Below are 7,500 nucleotides of genomic sequence, written 5' to 3' on the forward strand. Positions count from 1 at the left end.
TCTTCCACCACGACCTACTCTTCCTCCTCCCCATTCCTCACTCACTCACTCTCTTCTGTTTCCTGAGTCTGTCGCCAGTGTTCTCTGCTCTCAGTGCCTTGTGACGGGACTCCTCTCACCCAGCCCTGTTGTCCGTATCCCTGGTCCTTTACATCTCCCATACAGGTGCTGGACGTCTAGGGTTTGAGATATTGTATTGTTCGCTTAATGTCACTCACAGCCATTTATAATCAAGTACTTTGCATTCCTTCAAGATATAAAAACATTTCCATTTCATCCTATAATGCAACACCGCTGAGTGCCGGCCATCAAACCCTGGCCTTGTCAGTAGGAGTCCGGGCAGCACACCAGCCGGGCCACCCCCAGATGCTACTCCTGCACTCACTAGTGTTACATTGTAGGATTTTTTCAGTGCATTATATCAGTCTTATGAACTAGACTTCAATATTCAGTTAAGGTATAATTGTCATTGACATCAAATAACATTAAATAACTAGGCCAAAAAATAAGCTTTTGGGCTTATAAAATATGCATTTTTCAACAATTTTTTGGAATATTTGCAAAATATTTTCAAATTTCTGAAATTAAATAAAAATATTTTTAATGAACTTTCAAATCAAGAAACATTTTTAAAGCACACTTTAAAAAAAACTCAAGCCTTAAAAATGCATCTTGATCTAAAAATAGGTTTATGATAAGTGTCAAAAAATGAGAATTATTGCAAAAATTGGTAGAAAATGGGTTATTGCAAATATATCTTAAATTGGTAGAAAATGGGTTAGTATATTAAGTCCAAAATACTTCAAAGAGTCTTCGGAGGAAGACTGGAAGGGTCTGGGCTGAAAGAAACCAACAGGAGCGTCCCTTACTTATTTATTTGCAATATCTACAGCCCTGGGGAGCAAAGTACACTGACAGTCCTCACAAAGCTGACTTCTTCCTTTCTCCCTGACAGCTCCTGAAGGCTGCCTGGCTGGTGCCTCCCCAACACCTGCAGAAGCAGCTTAGTGGAGGACTGACGCCCGGCTGGACCCACACCTGCAGGAGCACACTCCCAGACCTCGCTGGTTCCCTCGGCAGCAAGGGGTCTACGAACGAGTTAAATTTGAATCAGACATTCTTGTAACGTATTGCATTTCATGTAATTGTTATCTTGTTCCTTTAATAAACTGATCCACACATTCATCTTAGTAAACTTGACCAGAAAAGCTTCCAGATCGTCTCCGGAGCCTGCTGGAGGTATTTATGACTTTGTACAGTTTTTCAAGCCTTTTTTTGGACCTAGAAATGGTATTTTTTGCAATTCTGGCATTACTTTGGTGCAATTGGTTAATCCTGTATTTTTTGGTGGCAAGTTTAACTGTATAGTTTAAATTGATGATTGCAAGTGAAATTAAGCCTAGTCAACACATTAGCAGCGGCCTACCAGTCCCCCTGAAGGGTAAGTGTAGAGCCAAGAGTGTGCCACAAGACGTCCGTCTCACTTGAAGGAGGGAAGTCCGTGAAGCAAAGCGATGAAGAGAAAAATAATGCTGGACAACAAAGATGGTAAGTAAAAGTCAATTTCTGCACATCAAGAAATGAAAACGGACATCAAAGTCAACAGCAACGTGTAAAATGACTCAAGACACTAAAAGACTGAATTTGATTGACATTTCCACTATTGTCAGCGATGAATAGAAATATTTCTCATCACTTGATAAAGGGACGGACTTATTACTGCCTTCCCAGTGTTTTAGGCAAGGTGGAGGCGGCGTGGGGCCAGAGTCTGCTGCCTGATGCTGTGTTCACAATGACAAATATCTCAACACACTTAACCTAAACACCTTAATATACAGTGTGCTGCACCCCTTTGTAAACTGACTATAGTTTTTGTTACTTTCATAGTTTCGTAAATATATACATTACAGAACATCGTGTAAAATAAATACGATTACACCCTGACCTATCGACTCGTCTTCAATGTACACGCTGCCATTGACTTTGACCTAAACAACACAGGACTCCTTACTGAAAACATTGACATAAACACCTGACTCTACCTGAAGGGTCTCCACACCCCACCGAAGTCTTCCTGCTACACCTTGTCTCAGCCTCCTGCCCTGTATTCTTGTCCTTCCCTCTCCTTCCTCCCCCTCTTCCCTCTCCTTCCTCATCCAGTCCAAGTAGGGATCTTTAACTCCTCATATTAGTCATTTAACCTCCATGCTTGCTACACTTAACCTGTACTCTTGTTTCTCCTTTCTTTCTTCCTCTCTTCCTTCCCCTCGTCCTTCTCCTTCCTCAGTAACTCCTCACATCAGTCATTTAACCTTCATGCTTGCTACACTTAACCTGTATTCTTGTTTCTTCCTTCCTCACTTCCTTCCCCTCGTCCTTCTCCTTCCTCATCGAGTCCAAGCAGGGATCAGTAACTCCTCACATTAGTCATTTAACTTCCATGCTTGCTACACCTAACCTGTACTCCTGTTTTTCTTTTCTTTCTTCCCCTCGTCCCTCTCCTTCCTCGTCCAGTCTAAGCATGGATCAGTAACTCCTCACATTAGTCATTTAACCTCCATGCTTGCTACACCTAACCTGTACTCTTGTTTTTCCTTTCTTTCTTCCTCTCTTCCTTCACCTCTTCCCTTTCCTTGCTCCTCCACGCCTTAACGCAACCCTGACCCCATTTCCCTTAATTTTTAGAGTAGCCTCCCTTAACCTCACCCCCGGCAACTCTAACCCCATTTTCTCTCACTACCTCTTCCATTAAACTATTTTTCTTCTCTCTACTAACATCCCCTAACTTAAAACAAAATCCTAACTCTTATTTATTCATCTCAAGAATAAGTAAATGTATGTTTTGATTTTAAGGCAACCCCCCCTTAACAGAGGTCAGTAATTTCTAGCATTAGCAAAACCTCCATGCTCGCTACACCTGACCTGTATTCTTGTCCTTCTCTCTTCCTTCACGTCTTCTCTTCCCGGCCTCATCCAGTTTAAGCAGAGATCAGTAACTTATAATAAAAATAGCTAAGCTCACCACCTGTATCCTCCTCCTCCTCCTCCCTTGCTTTCTCCTCTCTTTCCTTCCCCTCCCTTGCATGTATTAGTTCTTAACCTTAATCCCTGTGTTCTCCTTTCCATCTTCTCCTTCCTTCCTTTCTCTTTCCTTCCCCTCCCCTGAATGTACCAGTTCTTAACCTTAATCCCTGTGTTCCCCTTTTTTTTCTCCTCCTCTATACCTTCTTCATTCACTTTCTCCCTTCACTCCTTCCTCTTCTCTTTCCTGTCTTCCATTCTTGTATTAATTCTTCACCTTTATGTCTGTACCTAGTGTTCTCCTCTTTCTACCTCCTTCTCTATCTCTTCCTCATTCCCTCCTCTATACTTCCTTCATTCACCTCCTCCCTTCCCTCTCCTATCTCTTCCATTCTTGTATTAACTCTACACCATCTTAACCTTCCTCTCCTAACGAACAAATAAACTAGCTAACTATTTAACCAACTAACTGTCTGACTAACAAGTGACTACTGAACTCGCTATTTGCCCGAGTGCCCAACTATTTAAATAATTGAAAAAGCAAACAAATTAGCCATTATCTATTTAACTATCGACTCCTCTCTCTCTCTGTTACCTTCCTCTTCTCCTCTTCCTCTTCCTTCATGCTAGTGTCCTCGTCCTCTTTCTTCTCTTCCTCTTCCACCTTCTATAACTCTCTCCCTCCTCTTGTACCTTCCTCTCCCTTCCTCCATGCTAGTGTCCTCTTCTTCCTCCTGCATCTCTCTCTTCCTCTTCCTCCTCCTCCTCCTCCTCCCCTCAACACACCACCCACACCTCACAGCTCTGTACTAACACTGCAAAATGGACCTGCAAAATGTTCCTGCCACTTAATTCTGCCGCCCTTTCCCGGCTGTCACTTGTCCCCGCCCCACTACCACCACCACCATTACTACTACTACTACTACTACCACTACCCTCTTCTTCGTCTTCTGCTTCTTCTTCCTGCTTTTCCTCTTCCTCCTTGTTACTTGTCCCCACCACCATCACCACTGCCCTCTTCTTCCCCTTCCTCCTCTGCTACCTAATTTCCCTACACCTCCTCCTCCTCTTCCTTCTGTCACCTTCTTTCCTCTGTTTCTTCCTCCTTTTCCTTCTTCTTCTCCTCCAGGCATTCACATCACCCTCTTCCTCTTTCTTCCTTGGTTCCTCTTCTTCCTCCTGTTGCCCTCTTTCCTTTCCTCTTCTGCTTCCTCCTCTCCTTACACTTCCTCCCTTCATTCCTCTTCCTCCTCATCCTTCCCATTCCTTCCTTTGTTCCTCCTCTCCTTACAGTTTCTCCACTTTCTCTTCTCCTCCTCCTCTTTCACCTCTCCTTACACCTCCTCCTCCATCTCCTCCTCTTCCTCCTTATACCACCTCCTCCACCTCCTCCTCTTCCTTCTTACACCACCTCCTCCACCTCCTCTCTCTGTCACTCCGCCTGTCGCCCTTCTCACCTTCCTCAAAGCGTGCCTGGGAGATGGTGTCGTTGTCTCGTGCGTTAAGGTTAAGCTTGTACCGAGGGGGAAGGGAGGCTCCAAGCGGGGAACACTACTCTTAATCTCATTATTGGGGGGGGGGGGGGGTAGGGGGGGCAGGTAACATGACTTCTCCTTCCTCTCTTCCTTTTCCTCCTTCAGCTTTTATTCCTCATTCACGCCATTTTCCTTACTTACTATTACTGTTATTATTAGTATCTACGAGAGGGCACAAGGGCAGTAAGTAGGCTTATACGGAGCAGACGTGGATATGAAAAAAAAAGAGAAAGCGTAAAATAAGAACCAAAAATATAACTGTTGACAAGGATATAAGAAAGAAGAGTAAGAGTGGAGAGAAGAAAAGGTTGGCAAAAGGAACACTATGAATCAACAAGTGGTGTGAGCTGCTGCTACGGTGGTTTTTTTTTTATTACGTCAAGGGAGGCAGCTCAAGGGCAGGGCACGAGGACAGGAACAAAAACGACCCTCTATGTATGTATGTATGTGTGTGAGATAGGCAGACAGACACATACAGAGGCAAACAGACATATAAGAAAGGAGGATAAGTGAATTGAAGTTTGGCATAAGAAGAGAGAGAGAGGGAAGAGAAGAGAAGAGAAGAGAAGAGAAGAGAAGAGAAGAGAAGAGAAGAGAAGAGAAGAGAAGAGAAGAGAGAAGAGAAACGAGAAAAGAGAAAAGAGAATCAAGAAACGAGAAAAGAGAAACGAGAAGAGAAAAGAGAAACGAGAAGAGAAAAGAAGGGAAGAGAAAATTGAAAAAAGATAAAAGAAAAAAAAATAATAAAGCAGAGAAAGAAAAAGAGACCAAAAGAGAGGTCAGTTTCGGGTGGTCTCGATACCTTCCTCCCGCAAGAGTTCAAGTCGTAGGCAGGAGGAAATACAGGCGAGGGAAGTCTGCAGAGTTTACCGGCGGCAGGGATGAAAGAATGAAGACGCTGATTAACTCTGGCTTGTATTGTGTTATTGTTGAGGTGGTGATCCAGGGAAGCCTTAGAGTGACAGTACAGAGCCTTATACACACACGAGAAACCTTAGAGTGACAGTACAGAGCCTTATATACATACGACAAAGTTTTTTTTTTATATGGTATACCCATCCGTCTCTCTCTCTCTCTCTCTCTCTCTCTCTCTCTCTCTCTCTCTCTCTCTCTCTCTCTCTCTCTCATATCGACTGGGCGACACTGTCAGGTACAGAAGGCGAGTCACATAGAATGATCGAATTTCTAGAAGAAAATTATCTAAGCCAAATGGTTTCTGAGCCAACTCGTCAAAATAATATACTCGACCTTGTTATAACGACCCAAGATAACCTAGTCAGTAGTGTCACGGTAGGAGAACACCTCGGTTCTTGCGATCATAAATTAGTGCGCGTCGACATTAAAGCTCAATCATCAGTGACTGAAAATAAAGTAAAGGTGCCCAATTTCAAAAGAGCTAACTTCGTAGAAATCTGACAAAAACTAACAGAAATACAACTATCAGATGACGGCAACGTAGAGGAAGCCTGGCTAAGCCTTAAAAATCACTTACTCACTCAGCAGAACACATTCGTCCCCTTGTGCGAGAAGCGAATTAACACTAATAAAAGCCCACCGTGGTTTAATAGCGAAATTAAACAATCAGTCAGTGAGAGAAAATTGTTTTACAGGTTAAAGAAAGAACAAAGCACGCCCGAAAACATTAGACTTTATAATGATGCCAGGCGACGAGTAAAAAGACTAGTAGGTCAGGCAAAGCGTAGATATGAAGAAAATATTGCAGCCAACTGTAAAAATAATCCGAAATCTTTCTTCAGTTACATAAACAACAGAAAGGCGATCAAAAGTGGTATTGGACCTTTAACAAACAGCGACGGTGCACTAGTGACTGACAGCCAACACATTGCAAACCTCTTAAACAATTACTTTTCCTCGGTGTTTAATACTAACAGTCTTCCTCTCGCTACCACCAACACCAGTACTATTGTAAATCTCGAGCATGCATTGCCTAATTTTGAAATAACAACCGATGAAGTCCTTAAAGCTCTCCATTCACTTAAAACAAATAAAAGTCCTGGACCTGACAAAGTATATCCAGCTCTGCTGAAAGAAACAAAGAGCGAAATACTCTCCTCCCTCACAACCGTATTCAATATGTCCTTGCGACAAGGCATCGTCCCTTCAGATTGGAAAAAGGCTAACGTGACACCGATTTTCAAGAAAGGAGATAAAAAAGTACCAGGTAATTACAGGCCCATTAGTCTAACTTCGGTTGTAGGTAAGCTACTTGAGGGCATAATTAGAGACAAAATTGTGAGTTACCTTGAAAGCCACTCATTGATTGGGGACTCACAACATGGCTTCCGAAACAAAAGATCCTGCCTATCAAACCTATTAACCTTTTATAACGACCTCTTCACTGTTTATGACGTAACCAAATCACTGGACGTAGTCTATCTTGATTTCCAGAAAGCGTTTGATAAAGTCCCGCATCTTAAATTACTTTACAAATTAAAGCAAATAGGTATTGACGGTCAAGTAAACCAATGGATCGCGAATTGGTTGAGCAACAGACAACAAAGAGTAGTGATTGACGGATTTAACTCAGAGTGGGCGCCTGTCACTAGTGGCGTCCTCAGGGCTCGGTCCTTGGCCCAGTGTCTTCATTATTTACATCAACGACGTGGATGTTGGACTCAATAACCGCATTAGTAAATTTGCAGGCGACACAAAGATTGGTAACTCGGTTCTCACTGACGAAGACAGGCAAAGCCTCCAAGAGGATTTGCACAAAATTTCAGCTTGGTCGGATAGATGGGAGATGCCCTTTAACGTAGACAAGTGCCAGGTCCTTCAAGTTGGAACGAGGAATAAGAAGTTCGAATACGAAATGCGCGGCGTTAAACTCAAAAGCGTTCAATGCGTCAAAGACTTGGGGGTCAAAATCGCGTCAAACCTCAAATTCTCACAGCAATGCATCGATGCAGCAAATAAAGCGAACAGA

At 43.0% G+C, this 7,500-nt stretch overlaps 2 long non-coding RNA genes across 2 annotated transcripts in view; one reads left to right on the plus strand and one right to left on the minus strand.

The window, feature by feature from the left end:
• The window catches only part of LOC126990425 (uncharacterized), a 2,917-nt gene extending 1,732 nt beyond the window's left edge, over positions 1 to 1,185 (plus strand). Inside the window, exon 2 of the long non-coding RNA XR_007744366.1 lies at positions 956 to 1,185. This is a non-coding gene — a long non-coding RNA (uncharacterized LOC126990425). The remainder of the gene's footprint in view (positions 1 to 955) is intronic.
• The window catches only part of LOC126990426 (uncharacterized), a 15,717-nt gene continuing 9,074 nt past the window's right edge, over positions 858 to 7,500 (minus strand). The window contains exons 2-3 of the long non-coding RNA XR_007744367.1: positions 1,427 to 1,532; positions 858 to 1,088 (exon numbers count right to left, since the gene is read on the minus strand). This is a non-coding gene — a long non-coding RNA (uncharacterized LOC126990426). The remainder of the gene's footprint in view (positions 1,089 to 1,426; positions 1,533 to 7,500) is intronic.

Source organism: Eriocheir sinensis, unplaced genomic scaffold (genome assembly GCF_024679095.1).
Source record: "Eriocheir sinensis breed Jianghai 21 unplaced genomic scaffold, ASM2467909v1 Scaffold1633, whole genome shotgun sequence".
NCBI classification, from domain to species: Eukaryota; Metazoa; Arthropoda; class Malacostraca; order Decapoda; family Varunidae; genus Eriocheir; species Eriocheir sinensis.